Source organism: Rhipicephalus microplus, unplaced genomic scaffold (assembly GCF_043290135.1).
Source record: "Rhipicephalus microplus isolate Deutch F79 unplaced genomic scaffold, USDA_Rmic scaffold_16, whole genome shotgun sequence".
In the NCBI taxonomy this organism is placed as follows: Eukaryota; Metazoa; Arthropoda; class Arachnida; order Ixodida; family Ixodidae; genus Rhipicephalus; species Rhipicephalus microplus.
In genome coordinates, this window is record NW_027464589.1 from 9,211,885 (window position 1) to 9,232,104 (window position 20,220).

At 49.6% G+C, this 20,220-nt stretch overlaps 1 pseudogene; it reads left to right on the forward strand.

Moving 5' to 3' along the window:
• The first annotated feature begins 6,400 nt into the window (after positions 1 to 6,400).
• LOC142784983 (uncharacterized) lies at positions 6,401 to 17,997 on the forward strand (annotated as a pseudogene).
• Positions 17,998 to 20,220: the final 2,223 nt, after the last annotated feature.

Here is a 20,220-nt window from a genome sequence, read left to right on the forward strand (position 1 = left end):
CTTTGCCTCTCTCACGAATATTTCTTCTTTGCCGTGTCAAAGATGATGGCTTGTGTAGTCTATGTATTATAGTTGGCTATTTGTTGGCATTATGTAGAGCGTAACTTTTGATTTCTTTGTAAAAGAAAGAACTCCAAGACAGCACCATTAAGATGCGCATCACAAGAATTCACCACTGAAGATTAAATTTGGCCAAACATGTTAGCAGCAAGAACAACATTGCAAACCAAAGCAAGATCTTTTTTATTTCTTTTTGCCCAGTTCGACTGCGGGTGGAGTCCGCTTCTCCTGCACATCCTTCTTTCTCAAAATTTGAATTGACTCTGCCCTGTTCATTTTTCTTTTCTGATTGGCATTGCCTGCTATATGTTTATGGTGTGGGCAGGGGATTTGTATTTTTTTTCATATCTTGCATTAAAGAATATTTCAATAGATGTCGTCATATATAGGAAGTTAATTTTGCTGCAAGGGTGGTGCATGGTAAATTTACCAGTAGGTTGAAACTTCTTACAATTGCCATTTAATGCAATTGTCATGAATGCATGTTAGAAAGGAGGCTATAGCAGGGGAGCTATTGAATCTATTCTTCAAAATGATTCTATATACAATAACATCAATGTTACCTCAAGACAGCTTATCCACTGAAAGATAAAAAATAAAACTTAAACCTAGAAAAATGCATGTGTTAGTCTCTGTTTATGATAGAGTTGTAAAGAACAAGTGGAATAAATGTCATGTTTTGCCACTATTGAACCCATGTGGTTGAAACTGTGGAAGGAAACTCTGGAGGTATTTACAGGCCTCTGCTGCTGTAGTCTCGAGCAGTTTGGTTCCCTTTACTGCAGCAATGTGACATGGGTAAAATCACATTGTACAAACTCCGTACTCCCAACACCAGTTTGCTGTGCAGCTTTGCACTTGATTCAAAAGCTTCTTGTGTGTATTTTACAAAAGCATTACAAGTATACTGAAGAGCAACAGTGACCTTGTTTAGATTGACAAACTGCACTATGAGAACTCTAATGCCAATGCCATATGTTTCACTATTCCAAGTTAATTATTAGCGAAGAAAATTAGGTTGAAGTTTCACTATTGAAAGTTGTGCCGAAACGTCCATGCGTGACGTCAAAAGAAAAGTATTTTTCATAACTTTCCGATTGGCTCAGTGATATTTTCTGAAATTTTGTATGCTAGGTCTATGACACCCACAGATGACAATGTCCTTCATTTTTATTGATTATAAGCTACGTAGAACCCAGTAAATGCCATCAAAATATTGATGGCATTGTGCTTGGTGAGACATTTTTTTCTGCGCGGTTTCGCACTTATTAAGCATTGTGTCGTGGTAAGAGTGGTGCTGTGAAATGATACTTCAAAATTATGCGAAAAATTATTCTGCTTCTTAGTGTCCCTTCAACACCCAAAGAAAAAAAACTAACAAGAATGATGTAGAGTAGCTGACCAGCTCATTCACCTGTCGCAAAGAAAAGTGAAAGCCAGTGTAGTTGTAATGTTAGGTGTACCACGTCTCAATGCGTATAATCCTAGATTGGAGAATAGGAAGCGTGACACAGAGGACAATTTATTGCAACAAGCACACATTACATGTAAATTCAAACGAGCCCGTGCACTGCTTTTCTCACACAAGCAAAAAAAAAATATCCAGTCTCACAAGTCTTCAGCACTGTGGTACATTGTGAGGTGACATTGTGAGGTGACGCCCCGCCAGTGGGCAGGGCGGCACAAACAGAATGAAGGACTCACGGGACATCTTTCTCGTTGTGCAGGTTGGTGGCCCATTTCTCTTACGTTGCAAATGTTACAAGACTAGTGACCCGTTTGCGATTGTGCTTCCGTGCCCAGAAGCATGATTGAACCTTTCTCTTCCTTACTGCTTTTACTTTGTGGCGATATAGATGAAAATCCAGGACGGGACAAGGCCTATACAGAGCTGATTCAGATGGTTAAGAAGACAAATGAGCGTTGTATTAGAATTGAGACTAACCAGTCCAGTATGTCACGGGCAATGGCAGATCTTAAAAGTTTCACACGAGATGGTTGCTACTGCTGTGGCCGACATTACCGTGCGGCTACAAACGGCAAAAAAATGTTTAACGATATTACAAACACACAATAAGAACTATCATCACACGCCAGTCGTTAATTCGCGAGGAACAAGAGGTTAATGAACTGTGAGCTCGACTTGATGAGGGTGAGGACAGGTCCCGACGTGATAACCTGCTGTTTTACGGCTTACCAGACGTCCCAAAAGAAAACGCCCACCAATCTGAAGAAAAAATTATCGTGATGGCCCGAGACAAAAAGAATGTTCACTTATCATCTGGAGACATAGCACGGGCACACCGCATAGGCAAATATGTGGCAGGCAAAAATAGACCACTCATTGCTAAATTTTGCTGTTCCAAGTAAAAAATGATCCTACTGTCTAAGAAATATGCTTTGCGGGGTATTGGCATTGGTATTTCAGTAGATTTCTCTACATCCACCCGCCGTGCTCGTAAAATGCTGACAGAGTATGGCGTTGGTTTAAAAGTGCCTTTCAAGTTGCGGTACAAAAGACTATGCAAACGAAAAGTGCTACATGTTTGATGCTCACACCAATTCCGTTTGTGAGGCGCCTTCACCACAGGTCCCCATTGCCGCTACACCAAAGCCGACCCGATCAGGCCGCCTTTATTCTGCCACTGGCTAGAACATGCGAGGGGTGGTGGCTCACCATCAGTGCTCTGAATACTTTATGCCAATGTTCGCAGCCTTATTCCAAAAAGAGACAGCCTAAGATCTATTATTAATGACACGGATGCGGATATAAATTTGTTGACTTAAACCTGGCTATCCGACAAAATTGTGCCTGAAAACATTCACCATACATCGTTATGATCGCTCTGAGAGAACGGATGATGGTGTCCTCATTGCCATGAACAAATGTTTTAAATGTTCGCTCTTGAATATCCCATGCAATTTAGAAATAGTGTAGTGCTGTGTAACCATTTGTGTCCAGAAGATGGTTTTTAGCATTTGCTACCACCCGCCTAATTCCATCGGCTCTTTCTGCGAGGATATTGATGATTGCCTAAGCCATATCTCGTCACTGTTTACCGGTATTCCGGTTTTCCTTCTAGGTGATTTTAATTTTCCTTCAATCCGGTGGTCTCATCCATGCCCGTTTGCAGAGCCTGCTTCAGCTGAAACTAATTGCTTTCTAACCACGTGCTTCGATTTCAATCTATCACAACTAGTCCGTCTTTTTACTCGTGTTACTTCCACTACATCATCCTTACTAGACTTGATACTGACGTCATCACCTTATATTACATCTAAAATAACTCACATGCCCGGACTCAGTGACCATGATGTACTGCATTTTTCAATCTCTGTACCGATGACTAAAAGGAGCAAGCGCTGTAAACTTAAAAAAGATTATAATAAGGCTAATTTCGACATTATAAACAATGAGCTTTCTACCTTCCTAGACAGCTTTTGTCTTTTGTACACTGACGCTTCATTTACAAAATTATGGGCGTGTTTTAAAAACAAAATGTTGCATCTGATAAAAAAAAACATATCCCTGTAAGGAAGGTGTATTATTATCTCCATTATTAAAAACTTAAAACGATCATCCACCTGCGGCATCTATTTTGTCTCGTCGAGATTTCTACAGGCGACTGCTGCATATAGTTTCATTATACTGAACCTTATTTTCACGAAATCTCTCAACAACAGCTCCTTACCCAGAGACTGGAAGATAGGCAAGGTGGTTCCACTTCACAAATCCGGTGACACTCACAACCCTCATAACTGTAGACCTATTTCCTTGACATCAATACCCTGTAAAATCGTTGAACACGTCATTTTCTCACATCTAGTGAATTTTTTAGAGTCAAATGAGTTCTTTCATAGTAGTCAACTAAGGTTCCGTAAGCGCTTCTGATGCGAAATGCAATTACTAACATTTTGCAATGATCTTCACGCATTTTTAGATGCCGGCTTTATAGTAGACGGTATATTTTTAGATTCTGCAAAGGCTTTTGACAGAGTTAACCACCACTTACTTTTACTAAAACTTGGCCAACTAAATATTGTTTCCTTGGTCTCTAATTGGATTCGAGAGTTTCTCTCTAACCGAACGCAATATCTGAGCACTAACGATACTGACTCTCCTGAAGTACCGGTGAGTTCAGGCGTACCCTAAGGCTCTGTTTTAGCACCCTTACTTTTTTTAATTTACATCAATGACCTTCCTAACCAAATTGCAAGTACTATTTGTCTGTTCGCCGATGATTGCATCATATATCGCATAATTGAAAGCTCTAACGACACGTTAACACTCCAACATGATCTAAATAACACTTCAACATGGTGTAAGCTCTGGGTAGTGGAACTTAACGCGTCGAAATGTAATACAATGAGAATTTCACGTAATCAGAGAGCCTTCCCTACTTACTTAACAACACTCCCCTTGATGAAGTACTGTGCTATAAATACAACGGTGTGCATATTACTAACAATCTTTCTTGGAAAAAACACATCGAACACATAACGTCAAAAACTAACCGCATGCTTGGTTATCTGAAACGAAATTTTTCTTTAACTCCACTGAAATTAAAACAACAACTTTACATCACCTATGTTAGATTTAACCTTGGATATGCATGCTCGATAAGGGACCCTGGCCATGCTACTCTGAAAAACGTAATCGAAAATGTGCAAAATCGAGCGGCCCGTTTCATCCTTAACAATTACCATAAATCTGCTAGCGTGACTAATATTAAACCAACACTCGGCCTTCCTCTCCTTTCTTCTCGTAGGAAGTTATCTCGTCTTTCCCTCTTTCACAAGATCTACTATCATAACCATGAGCTCAAATCCCAATACATTACCCCAGCATCTTATATCTCCCCACGTGTCAATCATCTTTGCAAAGTTCATGTACCTTCACAGCGCACAGCCTCCTACTCATATTCATTCTTGCCGAAAACATGTCACGAGTGGAATCGCCTGCCTGCGTCACTTGTCGCTATCAGAGGTAAGCTAGCTGGCGTCGAGGAGCGTGGATGTGAAAGCGTCGGCTCCCTCTTTTCTAAATGTTTTCGGTCGTTTCTTTGCTCCCAGATCACTTGTATTTGTGCTTATTCAAACAAGCAAGTTCTGCGGTTTCAGTGGAGACGCCATTTTCGGCGGTGAGTGCTCTCGTAGACATATTTTTGGACTTTAAAGTAGTGACGCGGTGAGCGTCCCCGCTAACCCTAACCACACCTAGGGTTGGCGAGGAGTACGGCCGTTACACGTAGCCAAGGGCTCGGCCAGACGTGTCAGCTACTGGATCAACCTACGTACGTCGCAGCCGACAACCAGGCACTGAAAATGCCTTCCACCATAACCGTAGAGGGAATGGAAGTAAGCGCGGAGATCTTCGGCGGACCAGGATGGGCCACCACCATGGGACGCCGAAGACAGACGACTCCGTTGAACGAGGAGCTGGCCGCTTGGACAGTCGAGCACAGCAAGCAGCCGAAGCACCCCAGGGGCTTTAAAAAAGTCAATCGGCACTACACCGTGTGGTATCCGCTTCCAGGCTACCCCGCCTACCCAAGGACCAGATCAGGGTAATTATGAGACCCAGCTGGAGGAGGATAGGACGTAGCCCGAGTCGACCTCGTTCTGCTGGCGAGAGCCGTCATCATGGCCGCCCAGATCACCGACAAACAAGCACGGGAGGACACGATCTGCCCCAACAATATGCAAAACATCATTGTTATTTCTACGCCGTACCAAAATAATGCTACATCATACGTGAACGTGCAGAAATTGCACACAAACCAAGGCTCGTTCGAAGTTGCCGCATACGTGGCCGCGCCCGATAATACATGCAAGGGCGTCATCAAGAACGTTGACCTCTCCCTTGACGACGCAATGCTCAAACGCCTGATTGTGCTCGACCGAAATCCCACTACCATCGAGGCAAGACGCATTAAAAAGACCAAAGTAGTCGCGATCCTTTTTGACGGGTTGCGCGTTCCGAGCACAGTGATATGCAGAACCGCCATGGTTCCCTGCTCGCTCTACAAGCGACAAGTCGATGTTTGCAGAACGTGCGAAGGAGTCGGCCATCGCACCGATGTTTGCCGGCACACAAACGCAACAGGCTAGAAATGTCACAACTGCGGAGAAACGCTACAAGAAGACGGCGTGCACCACTGCGAGCCGAAATGCAAGCTTTGCTATGGAAATCACCCCACCGGAGATCACGAATGCAAAAGACGCTTCCACATTCCATACATAGTGAGAAGGAGAAGAAGACGCAGAAAGCAAGAGTGGCAAGCACAACAGCGTCAAGATGCACCAACATCTGTCACGTTTAAAGAACCCTGCCACAACCATGTGCCGGGACGGGAGAACGCCTCGAGCGTCCATCACTATTCTCTATCCAGGGGGAGATCCCTTTCCAGAGGGCGTTCCCGATCCAGAAGGCGTCTTCGATCCAAAGACCGTTCTCGTTCTGGAGGGTGCCCCTCAACCTTGTCGGGATCCGACAACCACCTGTCACCTCGGGAGTGCTCCAGATCCCGATCGAGAACGAGATCAACAGCCACGCAGCAGCAGCAGCCGAACAATGGCTCCTGGGCCAGCAGGGTTGCAAGTGAATCACGCAGCACAAGTAGCCAGCCCAAAGGTTAGGCACAGCCAGAGCATGCTCCCGATTCTCGTATTGTAGCACTTGAACAAGAAAACAGCGCCCTCAAGAAGAAGCTTGAAGAGCTCCGGGCCTCAATAGCTAGAATAGAGAGCTGCCACGGAATTAATCTGTCGAGCTCACCGGCACCACGAACAACACGCTCACAACAAACGGTCCACAACACACACAAACGCAAAGCCGTAGACAGCGACAGCGACACGACGGAGGAGATCGAGATGGTCTCGATAGAAAAAGAAGCCCCAATGACAAATGTCGAGTCCGCGACAACTAAGCTCAACTACAAAATTGATACATTGGCGAACACGCTTGCCAAGTTTATGGAAACCTTTAAGACTTACACTGACAAAGCTGACCAGAGATTCGTGAGCCTGGAGGAGATGGCAGCCAACCCACCTGTGGCAGGTGCTCCTCAGAAGCTAAGCGCGGACAAACCAGCGGTTACGGCAAGCGTGCCGAGCCTAACTTCTAGAGCTAAAGTCCGACCAGTCAAAGCACGCAATCTCGCGGAAATAACGAGCCGCGACGCACACAAGCTACCAAGCCAAAATGGCTGCTGACCTTAACGAGATTAAGATCTGGCAGTGGAACGGTAACTCACTTCAGAAACGCAAAGCAGCACTAACACAACTATTGCTAGCCTGTAAAAAAAGTCGCATATAATATTGCTACAGGAATGTGGAGAAAGCAAAACTGCTAAAAGCATTGGCATACAGGGGTACAGGGTAGCCAGGACGACCCTGCACCCCGAGCAGAACAAGACGCGAGGAGTGGCTACCTTCATCCGGAAGGACATAATGTTCGCCGAAAGGGACGCCCCCGTATACAAAAAAGGCCTGGAAACGGTCCTGGTGGATATCTTACCACACAGGGCTGTTCAAAGAAGCATCTTTGTGCTCAATGTTTACATTCCTCCATCAGATAAGAAAAAAAGATTTCAACAGACTACTTACTTCGGCGGTAAAAATGGCAGGTGACAATCCGCTCATAGTAGCGGGTGATTTTAACGCCAGGAGTACCGAATGGGGATGTTTAAAAGCGAAGGCAAAGGCACCAAGTTAGCAGAAAGCGCGAATGTGCTGGACCTGCAGCTGATAAACAACCTTGCCCTCCCTTCAAGAAGAGGTAATTCGGTACAGCGGGACACAATGCCGGACTTAACCTTCACCAAGAACGTCAGAGCAACCTGAGATAACCTCGCGGAAGACCTAGGTAGCGACCACTGCATCCTGAAAATTACCGTTGAGAATGAGGCGAAAGCGCCAAGAAAATTCAAAATCATAGACTGGGACCAGTTCCGTAAAATACGGGAGCAGAAGGGCAATACAGAACTATTCGAGAAGTGGTTAAGGAAGAACTACGCCGATTGCTACCTCCTACCCCCCAGCCCCCCCAAGGAGCATTTCTCTTGGACATAGTGCGTGATGAAGTCCAGCAGGCGCTTGGCTCTTCATCAGCGACGACTCGAACAGAGGCCGAAGCAATGACTTACGCCGTTGTAGTGAACACTAGGCCACCCCGACGAAACGAGCCCAGTCCTCGACGGTACGCTGCAGGCCCAAGTAGCCGTCCGCCCTTACCCGCCCACCCTACATACGAGAGATGCCCGAGCCAAAGAAAATGCGACACCTGGAGAACTCCCGACGACCGTCCCGTATGCTTTCACTGCCGTGAGGCCGGCCACATTCTTCGACACTGCCCCTACAGGCGGATGGGACTGCATGGCTTCTCATCTCAGGCACCACGGCCACGCCCTGGACAACGACCTCCGGCAATCGAAGACTACTTGCGCCATACAGAGTACTTGTCCAGCCGTTCTCCATCACCGCCATCCCCACGCTTCACGTCACCGAACCGCAGCAACAACGAACGAGGGAGGTCCCCAAGCCCCCGTAGGGGAAACTAAACCAGCAACCTTTGAAGGTGAGGTTGCTTCAAGAGGAAAAGCTGAAGACCCTCCACCGACGACCATATATGACGACAGCACATCATCTACGACGACGACAACGCACAGCAACCCAAGCCGCGAGACGAAGCAAAACGAAGCAACAAGACGAAGCCGTGACCCGAACCCAAAACCAACGCGCAACTCCAGCCCACGTGCCATCGATTTTGAAGTATCTATCGACGGCCACCCGGTAACTGCCTTGATTGACACAGGAGCTGACTACTCGGTCATCAGCGGGCCATTGACAGCACAACTGAAGAAGGTTAAGACAGCTTGGGACGGCCCGCAGATCCGCACAGCGGGAGGCCACCTCCTCACCCCATCGGGGCGATGTACTGCAAGGGTGACATTCGATGGTCACACATACCTTGCCACTTTCTTGGTGCTCACACAGTGCTCCCGTGACGTCATTCTCGGCATGGACTTCTTGACTCAACATCACGCGGTTATTGACCTGGCGTCCAGATCCATCAAACTTTCCTAGGATGAAGCCATAGATTCATACTCGGCACCACATAATCGCGCAGCCCTCCGTGTGCTCGAGAATGACGTGAGCGTCCCACCCCGATCAACGACCCTAATCCCCGTAACCACTGGTACTGCCGAAAATGCTTATGGCGTCGTCGAAGGTAACATACAGCTTCTGCTTGGCCGTGATATCGCAATCGCAAGAGGCATTGCGGATTTCCGGAATGGACAGGGCCCAGTGCTGCTAACAAATTTCAGCCAAGAACGCCGTCACCTGGCCAAAGGCACGACTAGTGCCTTTCTCGATGAAATCGCGGAAGTCAGTGACACCCTCGCCCTCTCGAATCCAGCGACCATCACCCCACAGACCCACAACTCGCAGTTGTCATTCGACAATAACCCTTCCTTGCCTCAATGCAAGTAGCAGCTGCTCCAGAACCTCCTTCGACGTTATGACGACTGTTTCGCCCCTTCTTCACAGGTCCGACACACTTCTCTGGCAAAGCATCAAATCATAACACAAAAAGACATCCGCCCTCTCCATCAAAGCCCTTATCGTGTGTCGGCACGTGAACGTCAGGCCATCCGAGAGCAAGTTGAGGAAATGTTACACGGCGATGTAATTCAGCCACCGAAAAGCCCATGGGCGGCACCAGTCGTCCTTGTCAAAAAGAAAGACGGAAGTCTTCGGTTTTGCGTCGATTACCGACGGTTGAATAGTGTAACCAAGAAGGACGTGTACCCTTTACCAAGGATCGACGATACCCTAGATCGTCTTAGTGACGCAAGGTACTTCTCGTCCATTGATCTGAAGACAGGGTATTGGCAAATTCAGGTTGATGAGAGAGACCGAGAAAAGACCGCCTTCATCACGCCGGATTGATTGTATGAGTTCAAAGTGATGCCATTTGGACTTTGTTCCGCTCCAGCAACCTTCCAGCGTCTAATGGACACAGTACTGGCAGGTCTCAAGTGGCAAATATGTCTCGTATACCTGGACAATGTGGTCGTCTTTGCCTCCAACTTTAGCGACGACCTGAAAAGGCTCCGGACGGTACTGGACGCAATTAAGTCATCAGGGCTGACACTTAAGCAAGAAAAATGCCATTTTGCCTATGAAGAACTACAGTTCCTTGGCCATGTTATAATCAAAGATGGCGTAAGACCAGATCCCGAAAAGACAGCCGCTATCGCACAGTTTCCTCAACCGCAAGATAAGAGAGCAGTGCGCCGATTCTTAGGACTGTGCGCCTATTACCGACGCTTAGTCAAGAACTTCTCACGCATTGCTGCCCCTTTGACGCAGCTCACCAAGTCGGACGCCCTTTTTGAATGGAAAGCTGAGCAACGTGAGGCATTCAAAGAATTTCAGCAACGTTTACAGTCGCCGCCTGTGCTGGGTCACTTTGATGAAAATGCCGAAACTGAGATACATACAGACGCCAGCAGCATCGGCTTAGGTGCCGTTCTCGTTCAGAAGCACAAGGGCTGCGAGCGCGCCATCGCGTATGCAAGCCGCTCACTGTCGAAAGCGGAAGTGAACTATTCCACGTCTGAGAAGGAGTGTCTTGCGATAGTATGGGCCACCTCGAAATTCCGCCCATACTTATATGGCAGACCCTTCAAGGTCGTAACGGACCATCATGCGTTGTGCTGGTTGGCCAGTTTGAAAGACCCTTCTGGCCACCTCGCTCGATGGAGCCTACGGCTTCAGGAGTTTGACGTGAAGGTAGCCTACACGTCTGGTCGTAAGCACTCCGACGCAGACTGCCTCTCAAGAGCCCCTGTCGGCGCACTACCAAGCCATGAAGACGACGATGCCTTTCTTGGGCCTATCAGCAGCAGCACCTTTGCATTACAGCAGCGCTCAGACCCGATCCTACAACAGTTGATCAACTACATCGAAGGAAAGGCCTCCATACCGCCTGCACTGTTCAAGCGTGGGATATCCTCCTTCTGTGTGTAAAACGGGTGGTAGTTAAAAAGAACTTCGCACCGAATAAGGCTGCTTACCTTCTTGTCGTCCCAAGCAGCCTCAGAGAAGAAATTTTACAAGCGTTACATGACGAATCCACTGCAGGCCACCTCGGTTTTACACGCACACTCCACAGAATTCAAGACTGATACTACTGGCCCCGCCACTCTTCAGATGTTGCGCGGTACGTCAAGAGTTGCCGCGAATGTCAGCGCCGGAAGAGACCTCCAGCAAAACCAGCTGGATTTCTCAAGCCGATCGAACCCCCATCGAGACCATTCCAACAGATTTTATGGGCCTGCTTGGACCTTTCCACACGTCAACAACCTGTAACAAGTGGATCATAGTGGCCAATGATTACCTTACCCGATACGCTGAAGCTAAGGCCCTCCCGAATGGCACAGCCGTAGAAGTTGCCAAATTTTTGTCGAATCAATTCTCCTCCGTCATGGCGCACCTGAGGTACTAATAACAGACAGGGGAACGGCGTTTACGGCTGACCTTACTCAGGCAATCTTAAATTACAGTCATACAGATCACCGAAGAACACCTGCGTACCATCCGCAGACAAATGGTCTCACGGAACGCTTGAACAAGACCATTGCCAATATGCTCGCTATGTATGTGGACACAGAACACAAGACCTGGAACTTAATTCTGCCTTACGTGGTCTTCGCCTACAACACCGCGGTGCAGGAGACCACTAAAATGACACCATTTATTCTCGTCCATGGGAGGGATGCCGTTACTACCCTGGACGCCATGCTGCCTAATGTCACCGATGAAAACAACCTAGACGTGGCCGCCTACCTTCAGCGCGCAGAAGAAGCCCGGCAGCTTGCTCGTCTGCGCATAAAAGACCAACAGCGAACGACGCAAGACGCTACAACCTGCGGAGACGCGATTTAACATACAGGCCAGGTGACAAAGTCTGGGTTTGGACGCTCGTTCGCCGCCGAGGATTAAGCGAAAAACTCATGCGCTGTTATTTCGGCCCATACAAAGTCATGAAGAACACAGCAGTGGCGTCGAGAGACGCCAGGGCTCCTGCAGCCAAACAACAAGCAGCGTCTCGCCCTCAGCAAGCACAGGGCAAGAACGCGCCGAGCGTCGCCTCGCAGCGCGCCAAGCAACTCCAGTGGCGGCCGAAGAACACGCCGCGCATCGAAAAAGACGACATCATAGTGGTGCTGAAACCGCGTGAGACGCTCGACCTCAAGGCCACGTTTGGTCCTGGACAAGCCGGCGCTGCAGTCCGCAGCATCCTCGGAACCGACGCAAGTGTGGGACTTGTGGTGTGGCCCCTCTGGGATCAAAATGTACTTGTGTGCACGCTCAAATCAGTGGACGCCGCCGAGAGACTCCTCCGGGACATTAAGCTGCCAGTCGGGGGCCGCCAGCTAACATTCCGGGGACATCCCAAACTCTCCGGTGAGTTTTGTCGGGGCGTCGTGCATGTCTCTCAAGACAAAACGTTCGAAACTGTGAAAAGCAAGCTCAGTGCTGAGCCAAATATAGTGTCTGTGCGCAAGCTTGGGGACACCCCGGTTGCGGTGATCACCTTCGCGGGGACCAAGGTGCCACGGACGGTGTTATACAACTGCGAGCGGCTCCCTCTTCGCTTGTATAAGAAGACAGTGCCTGCATGCCCACTTTGTGGCACAGTGGGCCATCGAGCACATACTTGCCCGCGCCCGCAGCCCGGCCGCTGCACAAGCTGCGGCGTTCAGGTACCTGCTGCTACTCCTGACGGCCCCACGGAACACCAGTGCATTCCGAGCTGCCTCCTCTGCGGCGGTGGCCACAAGAATGGAGCTCCCGGTTGTGCTGACGGTTCCGGCAGCCGGTCAAGTCGGGATCCCCACGCGGATCCAAGCCTAGGACAACGGGGGGAAGGGGGGAACAAACAGGCTCCGACTCCCAAGACTGGCCCCAAGAAAGCACCAGCCGCCAAGTCGAATAAGCCAGAACCCAAGAAGACCAACACCGGGCACTCCACCAATGTAAAGTCTGGGACCCCGTCGGAGCCTCCTGTCTTGGTCAAGGAATTCCCACCCTTGACACCCGTCCAAGCACAGGTGAGCTGTTGGGGTGGGGCAGTCTCGGGACCTTCCTCTTCTCCCTCCCCTACCGAAACCGCCCTACAGCAGCCGATAGGGGAGCTCAGGCGCCGGAACCAAATTCTTGCGCGCAAAATTCAGGAATTAGAAGCGAAGCAGGTTGAGTCATCCGAGCCAGTGCAGGAAGCCGAGGCAGAGGACGGGGATGACGGCTCTTCCGTCACATCCCGCCTCACTAGCGTCTCGCGGCAGGACGCAGACACGGTAGTTGGACCAGCTTCCATTACCGGATCCATCGGTCGCATCGAGTCCCTAGAGCATAAAACCGAGCAATTAGAGGCGAGTGTGGCAGCCCTCCCCACTCAAATCATGTCGGCAGTCCGCGAGTCCTTTCAGGACATGTTCACGGCAGCCTTAACGCAAGCACTTCCTGAAATTGTGGCACAGGTCTCTAACTCAGTCCTTAAAGCCGTGCAGCCCTGGGTTATCGCCCAAATTAAAAACACCACTCAGAGCGACTCCCCGCAGGTTAAACGCAAGCCGGCCTCCCGTCTGGCAGCAGAAGAAGGCTTTTCGGGACCGGCTCCAGGTCCGGACCGGTCCTCTGCACCGTAAATAAATACTAAAAGATGGCTAGCCGATCTAATAAACAAGCTAAATATCTACAAAAATTCGAGATTATACAATGGAACTGCAGGGGTTTTAGAACCTGGAAAAAACGGTCGCACCTCCAGCTCTACTTGCAGTTCCTCGGAAACATGCCCGCCTTGCTTGCTTTGCAGGAGCCCGGTTTGGACGTTAAATTCTCTGGCTATAGCACTTTCCAGAGGGGGCCCTCGTCATGCATCCTGGTGAACAAGGCATATACCGTGATTCAGGTCGATTTAAACTTAAGAACTGAACAAGAATACACAATGGTCAGAGTACTGCCTCTCAGACATCGCGACCAGTCAATACACATCCTAAATATATACAGCCCCCCGCATAAGCCCCGCGTAACTTTTAGCGAAATTTTCCTCCGGGCGATCAAGTTGGCAGACAAGGACCCTTAGTGATCGTGGGAGACTTCAATGCTCCCAGCCTTCACTGGGGCTATCACTACGAGAAGGCCAGAGGACGTAAGCTGGCGGAGCTTATCTCCACCCTTCGCCTCACGCTGGTCACGGATCTGGCGTACCCCACTCGAGTGGGAAACTCGGTAACCCGTGACACGTGTCCGGACCTCTCTCTCGTAAAAAATGCTAAGGGTGCTACCTGGGAGAACTTGGGTGATTCTCTAGGCAGTGATCACTGCCTTCTCCGGGTCACACTCCTGGAAAAGTCAGCTCATAAAAAATGCGGTCAAGCCAAGTTGACCGATTGGACCCAATTTCTCAATCAGACTATCCCTCCCGTACTATTTTCTGGAGGCTATGCAGAATGGGCTCAACACGTAAACAACATTCATAAAAGACTTACTACTATCCTCCAAACCAACGAAGAAATCCCCGCAGTTAACACTCACCTCCTACACTTGTGGGAGGCGCGCCGAAACTTAACAAAACGTTGGAAAAAGCAGAAGACTAATCGCAAATTACGTATCCGCATAGCCCAACTCACGGAACAGGCTGCAGCGTATGCTGCCCAACTCTCAGATTCAAATTGGATAGCCCGCTGCGACGCCGCAGCTCATCAGATGAGCTCGAAGGGGACATGGCGTCTCTTTCGCAGTCTCATAGACCCCTCTCAAACGAGAGGGGAGGCGCAGAAGCAGCTCCGGCGAGCTTTGCAAGGGTACCAAGGCACTCCGGCACAGCTTGCGGATGTTCTGTGCGATAGGTATCTCTGCCGTACGGAGGACCCACCTGGGCCGGCGTACACGTACTCTGGTAAGCCTAACCACCAACTCGATGCCCGTTTTGAGTTGCATGACCTTAAAGCGGCTTTAGCTAAATTGCGCAGGGGTACGGCTCCGGGGCTGGACCGCATAACAGTAAAGCTGTTGGCAAACCTCCCTGACACAGCCTACCTCCATTTATTGGAATACATGAACGAGATCTGGGACGGCCGTGCGCTCCCTTTCGAATGGAAAACGTCACTTGTGACTTTTATCCCCAAAGCAGGCAAGACCGTGAATACGGAAAATCTGAGGCCCATATCACTGACTTCGTGCACGGGCAAGCTTATGGAGACGATGGTACGGGATCGCCTCTCCCCATACCTTGAGGGCAAGGGCTTTTTTGCAGACACCATGTTTGGGTTTCGCCCACACATGTCTGCACAGGACGTCCTTCTCCAGCTCCATAGGGCCGTCATACAGCCCATAACTATGCAACACAATGATAAAGCCATCCTCGCTCTTGATCTGAAGGGGGCTTTCGACAATGTTAAAAACAGCAGCATCCTGGCTAACTTGAGCTCCACTGATTGCGGGGCTAAGGCCTTTCCATATGTCAAAGATTTTCTCTCTAAACACCAGGCACTTCTTCGGATCGAGGAAGAGGAATATGGCCCGTACATTATGGGAACACGGGGTACCCCACAGGATGCAGTGTTATCACCGCTCCTTTTCAACATTGCTATGATGCGCCTTCAAAGCGAATTGGCCAGGGTGGAAGGCACACAACACGCAGTATATGCCGACGATATTACAATCTGGACCACTGAAGGGAGCCTTGGTGAAATGCAGGAATGCCTTCAGCAGGCCGCATCCATAGTCGAGGCGTATGCCAACGATTGTGGACTGCAATGTGCTCCAAACAAATCAGAGCTTCTGCACGTTAGAGCGTAGCCAAGAAATAAGTCAGCCATACACATCTCTCTGTCTGGGGTTCCCATCAGAGAGGTGGAGGAGCTCCGGATTCTGGGCCTGTTCATTCACCACAGACTCAGACTGGACTCCACTATAGCGAAACTCAAGGGAATAGGCGAACAGGTAGGGCGCATGATCCACCGCGTTTCCAACAAGCGGGGTAATCTGCGGGGCAGGGACGCGCTTCGGCTCGCCCATGCCTTCGTGACTAGCCGTATCCTCTACGCCGTCCCATACCTTCGCACTAACAAGCAAGAAGACGAAAGAATAGATGCCATCATTCGTAAGGCTACTAAACGAGCTCTGGATCTCCCGGTGGCCACTTCCAACGCCAAACTGAGGGCGTTAGGTGTGCTCAACTCCTACCAGGAGTTGCGGGAGGCCCACCTTATGAATCAATATACGCGGCTCGTGCAGACGGCTCCCGGGCGCCGCCTGCTAAACCGCTTACATATACAGCACACTTGCACTGCAGAGGAGGCAGAGCGTATCCCAGAACTGTGGCAGCATATGCTCTCGGTCACTCCACTCCCCAGTAACATGGATAAGCTCACGCATGAAAGCAGAAGACAAGCGCAGGCTCGGACGCTTGAGAGGCAACACGGCTCCCGACCTGGTGTATTCTACGTAGATATAGCAGGGCCTTCGCCCACGGGATTTTACACGGCCTCTGTAGTTCACCGAGAAAAGCATGTCAATGGGCCCTCGTTCCGAGCACAAAATCCAGAGCGCGCTGAGGGAGTCGTGATAGCGCTTGCTGCTGCGGACCCCAACTCGAAAGTTATCATCACGGACTCCCGGAAAGCATGTGCTCATTACTTGGTAGGAGAGATATCCCCCCTAGCCAGCCAAATTCTAAAACGGGCTCTCGCTGATCCAGCCCTGAAACGCATCGTATGGGCTCCTGGCCATCAGGGCTTACGAGGTAATGAGGCCGCTGACGCGGCTGCCCGAGCGCCTACCCACCGGGCTCCTCACCTTGGCTCTTATGACTCGGAGGCCAATACACCGCTGCTGCGGTTCAAAGAAATTCTGACCTATTATCGCGACACTCACCGCCTCTACCCGGCTCCTGTCAAGGGGCCGAGTAAGGCGGAAGAGCGAACTCTAAGGCGCCTGCAGACAGGTACTCTACTCTGTCCTGCAATCCTAAAACATTTCGATGCGAACACAGATGGGCGGTGCCCACACTGTCGGGAGACATGTGATATCTTCCACATAGTATGGGCATGTCCGAAAAATCCCCACCTACCCCCTTCCCCTACCCCTTCCCGAGAGGCATGGGAGACTGCCCTCCTCAACTGCTCATCACTAGAGTCTCAACGGGCTCTGGTGAGACGGGCGCGAGTAGGGGCCTCGTCATGCGGTGTCCCGGACTACGGACGCCGACCATGTAGCGGGGTCATGCTTTGGCCCCGTACCTCTCTCTTTTATAATAAATGTTTTTCTTCATCATACAAAGTCATCCGTCAAGTGGGTGAAGTGGACTATGAAGTGGTCCCTGATGGGGCTAGCTCATCCCAACGACGCCGCGCACGACAAGAAGTGGTACACGTCTCCCGTTTGAAGCCCTATCATGCGCGCTAAAGGAGGCACCCTGTTTGCATATCTTGTTTTGTTTATGTGTGCGTGATTCGTGCTTATTTGCCATTTACTTTCGCACAGGCTGTCCTTTTGTTTTGGTTTTATTTTAAACAAAGCATCGGGTCGATGCTTACGTTGAGGAGGGGAGCAATGCCGCGAGGCGTATTGCGGATAGTGTTGCGCATGCCGATACCGCCGGCACGCGGCCTTATCGTGGTCCAGGATGCACCGCGACTCATCTGCGAAGATCATGGCCCGCACGTCGACCATTCGTTGATAACGAGATAGCGCCAGACGCTACGGCGACTGTATCTCGGATGGTGAACGCGCCTTGCGTTCCAGTGGGACATTCTGTTACCCGACGGCCGTCGAACGCGCTGTTCGCCTCCCGCTAAGCCGGTGTGTCTGTTTTCCTTTAGTGGGCGCAAGTCCGCCAAATAAACGGATCTCCTTCTATTTCTACTAACCTCCCGGCCTCCTGTCTTCGGGCTACCTTCACTCTTACGTGACAATATGAAGCTCTCTTAAATGAATTAAAAATGGCATTGAATGAGGCCACCAAAGAAGTCGAGACTGATGAATCCATCCAGGCAATGGACTCTCCCCTGGCCAGTTTGCTGCAGAAAAAGCATGACCTAAAAGAAGCGTTGCGTAAAAACAAGCTCAACAGACACTTACGCACAAAAATCGCTGACCTTGGCCGCGAAATTGAATCTTACGCCAAAACACTCTGCGCCCAGCAGTGGAAAAACACATGTGACGAAGCAGATGGCAAAATTAGGAAGGGAAGTAAATGGGGGCTGCTCAAACGCCTTATGGTGGACAGCGACAAACCCACCAGAGGCGGCACCCAGCTGCAAATTGAACGATTGGTGAACAAGCACGCCCAGGATAGTGGTGGATCCCAAGCTCTCCTCAAAACGCTAGGCCAAAAATATCTCCTACTGGAAAGCAAATCAGTGGCCTGGGAAAAAAATTCCTCATATGGAGGTCGACCGCAAGAAAAGCTAAACGAACCATTCAGCAAAGCTGAAATACGATACGCTTTACAACAACTCAATGACAGATCGGCGCCAGGGCCAGATGGAATAGACAATAAACTGCTACGGAATCTAGACAATAAAGCAATTGTAATCATTACTAAGAAGATAAATGAGGCATGGGAAACAGGTACCGTGCCCAAAGAATGGCGTAGTGCCAAGGTTTCGCTCATCTCGAAACCTGGAAAACCGCTGAGCATCGATAACTTAAGGCCCATATCACTCACATCTTGCGTTGGAAAAGTAGCTGAGCATGCAATATTCAACCGTATCACGGACCTCATTGAGAGCAATGGGCTCTTTCGACACAACATTATTGGCTTCCGCAGGGCACTGTTCACACAGGACGCCATGTTGATGTTAAGAGAACACGTATGTTACGGCCTCCTTCACACGCTCAAAGCCATATTAGCCCTGAACCTCGCCAAGGCTTTTGACGCCGTAAAACATGAACACATACTGGGTTAAATAGCGCACATGAACCTAGGCGAGAAACTCTACAACTACATTAAAGGCTCTCTGGCGAACCAAACCGCCACCATACGTATAGGAGAGCAATGCAGTGAACCCGAACGACTCGGAAATATCGGCACCCCACAAGGGTCAGTGCTCTCGCCATTGATATTTATTGTGGCGATGCACAGGTTGTGGGAGAAGCTCGCTCAAATCCCATCCGTGCTCCATGCCATATACGCGGATGATATTATGGATGACATATGGGTCCCATGTGGCCACTCATATGGTGCCTTGGAAGGAATTCTTCAACAAGCACTGGCTACAACTGAAGAATTCCTTAAGCCAACTGGACTCGCACTGTCCTCCACTAAATCTACTCTAGCGCTCTTTCACCCTCGACGAAATTCGGGCGAAGAGAAGCAGCAAGTAGTGCTCAAAGCTGAGAACAACCAAACGATACCGCAAGTATATACGGTCAAAGTACTAGGGCTAACGTTAAGCGCCAAGGAGGGCCACAACAAAGAAGCACTCAAGCGCCTTGAAAAAAGCACGAACAATTTTTCAAGAGGCATTGCTAGAATCGCCAACAAGAGAGCAGGCCTCCTAGAAGACATTATTATGAAGGCGTATCACGCCTTTCTCGTAAGTCACATTGCATACGCGTTCTCGTTTCTGAAACTTACGAAGGCTGAAATCAAAAAGGTCGACTCTGTGCTTCGCAAGGGACTGAAAACGGCACTCGGCTTGCCCAATAGCACAAGCAACGAGAAACTCGAGCAACTTGGTCTGCACAACATAGCCGAAGAAATTTTTGAGGCACAGAGAGTGGCACAGATCACATGCCTGTCGTTGACGCAGGCAGGCCATCTCATCCTACGAGACGCAGGCATTTGTCCAATTTTTCAACCAGAGAAAAGAACACAACTTGGTAATCACGTGAGGAAACACATTAAGGGTTGAGCCAATCCCCCGCAACGTTCACCCTACGTTCAACGAAGGGCGAAGGAAAGACAGAGCGAGGGCGCTCATATAAACAAGGCAAAAAAAACACAACACGCACGCGCTATTCATAGATGCCACCCGCTACTATGACAGGGAGGCGTTTGCCATAGCGGTCGTTGATATAGTCGGAAACCTCACAAACGCGGCAACCATCCAAACAAGCCATGTCCACGAAGCAGAC